The 5,504-nt window shown below is 34.7% G+C and overlaps 1 pseudogene; it reads left to right on the plus strand.

Annotated features, from left to right (window-relative positions):
- Window positions 1–2,725: 2,725 nt before the first annotated feature.
- LOC101611897 lies at window positions 2,726–3,217 on the plus strand (annotated as a pseudogene).
- The last annotated feature ends 2,287 nt before the right edge of the window (window positions 3,218–5,504 follow it).

The following is a 5,504-nucleotide window of genomic DNA, read 5'->3' on the forward strand; positions in this document are numbered from 1 at the left end:
AAAGCAGGGAAAAGCAAACAAACAAACTGAGTATTTGGCTTTATGAAGAAAGCTCCACAGTTACAGGGTTAATCTTTTTCTGAGTCTCATGTCCATTCTTTCTGCATTTCCCCAGCTTTGAATGCCAGCCCTAATATAGCAGGAAAGTGATTTCTGACTTCTCAGAATTGTTGATAAATTAACTGTTCTCAATTTGCTTCCTGTTATAGCCTGGCTTTCAAATACAAATAACCATTGAAAAAGACCAGCCACTTACCAACAGTAACACAAAACCCCATTGAAAATCAGGGATATAATTTTGAAAGACTGGATTATAGATTTTCTAGTGAGACAAAAATTTAAATATGATTTTCTTTAGCCCACTTGATATTTGTTACAGATTTTCCATCACTAGTTATTGTTATATCACCCTGTGTTAACACATGAAGCCAGTGTAAGCCTAAGGGTTTTAATAGCAGTGCCTCTGTGAAATGATAAATCTTTAAGTATTAAGGAACAAGGTTTCTTCTACACTATCAGATGAGTATTCATGAAAAGCATTTGTTCTGCGAATCTATGCAAAAGCATATCATACTAGTGCTTATAAGAAAATAGATTAATGAAACCACTCAAAACCTAAAGAGCATTGTGATTAGAATCAGTACCAAATTAATGTTCATCTTGAGTAGAAAAAATAGGATTAAAATTGCTTTTAAATTATATTCATGCAATTAATATTTATACTTGTTATTGTCCACTCACATCCTTTTCAAACACCACGTTGCTAATTCTTCCTTTCTTTAGGTTACAGATTAAGGACACATTTGCTTTTAATAATAACCAGCTACATCAGAATTAAAGACAAAGGCTGGAAACATTTCTCAGTGGTTAAGATGTTTGCTTGGGGTTCAATTCCCCAGTGCCGACATAAAGCCATATGCACAAAGGGACATAAGTATCTGGAATCTGTTTGCAGTGTCAGGAGGCCTTAGCATGCCTATTCTCTTTCTCTCAGTCTTCTTCCCCCACTTACCTAAAGGGAATAGCTACTCTCCATTACTGAATAATCTACTATAGCAAAGTGAACTAATCTGGAATTTACTATGTAGTCTCAGGATGGCCTCGAACACACAGCGGTCCTCCTACCTCTGCCTACTAAGTTCTGGGATTAAAGGTGTTTGCCACCATGCCTGGCTTAGTATATATAACTTTTTAAATACATCATTTATTTATTTAAGAGAAAGCAAGAGAGAGAGAGAGAGAGAGAGACAGAAAAAGAGGTGGATGATAGATTGATAGATAGACAGAGGGTGCTAGGGCCTCCAACAACTGCAAATGAATTACAGATACATGTGACACCTTGTACACTTGGCTTAAGTGGGTACTGGGGAATCAAACTTGTGTCCTTAGGCTTCTCAAACAAGTGCCTTAACCTGTAAGCTATCTCTCTTGCCCTATCAGAACCCTGTTTTTAAATTATTATTATTATTATTATTATTATTATTGTTATGATGATGATGATTTGAGAAAGAGGCAGATACACACAGAGTGAATGGTCATCCAAGATCCTCTATCCACTTGAAAATAAAACCCAGACACGTGTGTCACCTTGTGCATATGGACAGGAATTTGGATTTCCAGAATCTTTAAAAATGCTGAGAATCATGGCACACACCTGAAATCCTAGTGCTGGGAAAGGACAGACAGGGAATCCCTTGGGTTTATTGGCTTTCTAGTGTAACCAAATTGGTAATCTCTAGGTTTATTGAGAGGACCTTTCTGAAAGACTGGAAGTAGATAGTGATCAAGGAAATTTATATAACATTGACTTTTGTCCTCTATATGTAGGCAAACATACACATAAATACACACATATATATGTGACCACATGCATATGAAAATGCATATACCCCTCATACAAACACATACACTCTTCAAAAAAGTCTCATGTACAATAAAATTAATTCACAAAAATGAAAGATAAAGATATTTTATATTAAACAAAAACTGAATTTGATTCATGCACACCAACATTAGAAGAAAATCAGTAATTTCTTAAGACCAAAAGCAAGTCACACCAAACAGTAATTGGAATGCACAAAAAATCAGAGACTGTACAAAGTAGCTATATAGGAAAACAGAAAAAATAAATTCCATATGCCTGATTTTTTATGTAACAGAATTAAAGTTAATTGCATAAAATATCATGTCTCTAATTTAATTGGTGGGTTTACCATGTTGAAATGTAATATACTTGACATTAAAAAAAAAAAAACAGAGATGGTGGAAACAACATGCTAGCATATGGATATTATAATAAAAAGAAAAAAAAACACTAAGAAAGAAACAAAGAATCTGGTGAGACATTACATTCAAAGTGTTTGTTTACCTCACAAACAAGAAGAGCTAAAGGGCTAGCTCAAAAGAAAATGGAAATACAATTATCCAACTAATAAAAGAAAAATACTCATCTATCAGCAAAATGCAAATAAAATTGCAATGATATCAACATCTCACCCCCAGTAGAGTCACAATCATCAATTATATATGTAATAAGAAATGCTGGTGAATATATTGACTGTGTCATTGATGGAAATATAACTTAACATAAAAATCATGGAGAAAAGTTAGAGGTTCATAAACACATTTTTAAAAATGGGGCCTTGTCGTCCATCATTTTCCTCCTGTGTGCGGACGCCTCGCCGTTCCTGTCGGCCTCAGGCCTGCGGTGCTGACCCCCAACACCATGCCTTCAATTAAGTTGCAAAGTTCTGATGGAGAGATATTTGAAGTTGATGTAGAAATTGCCAAGCAGTCTGTGACCATCAAATCCATGTTGGAAGATTTGGGAATGGATGATGAAGGAGATGATGACCCAGTTCCCCTACCTAATGTTAATGCAGCAATACTAAAAAAGGTCATTCAGTGGTGCACCCACCATAAGGACGACCCTCCTCCTCCTGAGGATGATTAGAACAAAGAGAAGCTGACAGATGATATCCCTGTGTGGGACCAAGAATCCCTGAAAGTTGACCAAGGAACACTTTTTGAACTTACTCTGGCTGCAAACTACTTAGACATCAAAGGTTTGCTGGATGTTATGTGAAAGACTGTTGCCAATATGATTAAGGGGAAGACTCCTGAGGAGATCTGCAAAACCTTCAATATCAAAAATGACTTTACCTAAGAGAAGGAGGCCCAGGTGCGCAAAGAGAACCAGTGGTGTGAAGAGAAATAAAAGGTTGTGCCTGACACCGTAACACTATAAGGATTGTTCCAAATACTAGTTGCACTGCTCTGTTTATGATGTTAATATTAGACACACAGTAGGGAAATGCAGCAGCAAATCAATTGTATTAGCATAATAGTGTCCTCCTTGCATGTGAAGTCTGAGTACAGATTCCAAGTTAAAGGCAGAGTTCCTTCAAGTGTGAGTGAAAGTTGTCTTTCTTTACTCTCAATAAAACTGAGCTATGGGTTCTCTGGAGAGAATGGCTTCTTGGGCTTTTTCTTTCTTCTATAAAGCGATTTCTGCCTGGTTTATTGCCCAGTTAACTTCAGTGACCTTTTCAGAGTTGCCATTGTAAATAAAACAACTTATGAGAGGGGTTTTGTAATAGAAAAACTAGGATCTTTATTCAAGAGTTGGAAATTGGAAGCAGGCAACTTGAAGTTAATGCTCTGACTGACGTTGTTAGGATGTCTTCAGCCTCCCGAGCTCGTGTAGCTGGGTTCTCTTCATTGAACCTGGGGACTGGGGTTTGGTTTTTATTTCTTTATTATGTTTTAGGAGTGGATTTTTTTTTAATTTTTAATCACAGATTTGAATATGTTTCCTAGAGACTTAGTTATTACCCAGTCTGTGGTTTTGTGGGGAAATGTAACTAGACAATTTGTTAGGTTTCAATTAAAAAAAAACATTAATAAAAATAAAAAATGGCACTGCCATGGAGTCCAACTGTATGATGTACATAATAGTGTATGCACATATATAAGGCATTACCATTCACAATAGCTAACATGGAATTAACTCAGCACTATCAATGAATAGATTAATGATTAAAGAAATAAACACACACACACAGACACACACAGGAGTATTATTCACCTTTGAATGAAAATGCCCAGGACAATCATCAATTTAGATGAAATAAGCCAGGCATTGAAAGGCAAGCAACATATATTTTTCTCATATATGTAAAATAATTAAAATGACAATTTGAATTTGTAATATTGATTTGTAGAGTTTAAGAAAGGTGTGAGATGGGGTGGATGAAAGAAAGCTGAACTTGATTATTGCACACTGAATAAATGTATTGAAATATCACACTGAATTCCATTATTGCATATAATTAATGTTAGTCACAAATGAAATGAAGTAAATGTCGAAAAAGAATGGAAAACCTTAAGTGATACCACTGGGAAAATAAAAAAAAATCCACATGATGAGAAAACACTTGCCAAATATATATGAGATAAATGCTTTTCATCTATAATATGTGAAAAACTGCTGTAAGTCCAAAATAGGAAAATCACTCAGCTTTAGAGCTTCTCTGATTGTATTATCTCTAATTTCTACTCTCTCTTAAGTCTTTGGCCCATGAAATATGGTGCAATAGCTAAAGGTGCGTACTTGCAAAGTCTTCTAGCTCAGGTTCATTTCCTCAGTACACACATAAAGCCAGATGTAAAAAGTAGTGAGGACTATAGAGTTTGTTTATAGCAGCAAGATGCCCTAATGCACTCATACTCTCAATATCTCTCTCTCTTTATGTGTCCTCTCTCTCTTTTTGTTTCTCTCTCTCTCAAACAAATAAGTTGAAATTAAAAAATCTCCTTAAAACAAAATGAAAATTTCATAATTTTCACCTTAATATCTATATTTAGCAGTTCTTTGCTACTTGTAAGATAAATATTTTGAGACATGTGAGCCTCTGATTTGGAGAGTTTTTTAAAGCCCCTCCAAACCCAGAGAAGGGCATCACTGGCTCTCAATCCCTTATCACTATAAGATGATCAGATGAAACCTTTCTGAAATGTACTAACAGACCACCATCTTCCAGCTATCCTACAGAATGTATTTCCCAATTTTGATGCAACCCCCACCTGTTTCCACCAATGTATTTGAAAAGTACCTTAATCTATGACTTGCTTTTGTTCTGCAACTATATAAACAACTAAAAGTTGTTAATATTTTTGAAAATGAAATTTAGAGTAACTTAAATGTGTGTTCTTGGACCATGGTCACTTTTTTGGCTCTTGAATAAAATATCTTATTCTCTTTGAAAAGATATAAAAATGAAATTTAAAATCAGTAAATAATTTGAAGTTTGCAAATTTAATATTGTTCCATTAATTTCATTAAAATGTTTAACAAAATTTGTAGCAGAAAATTGAAAATCAAATCCAAAATGAAATGTCAGTTCACACATGATGATAGCTTTAAAAAATATATACAAAAACAAGGATTTTTGATCATGTGGAAAAATATGAACACTCATATAAGTTGGAATTATAAATAGTGC

Source organism: Jaculus jaculus, chromosome X, assembly GCF_020740685.1.
Source record: "Jaculus jaculus isolate mJacJac1 chromosome X, mJacJac1.mat.Y.cur, whole genome shotgun sequence".
NCBI lineage: Eukaryota > Metazoa > Chordata > Mammalia > Rodentia > Dipodidae > Jaculus > Jaculus jaculus.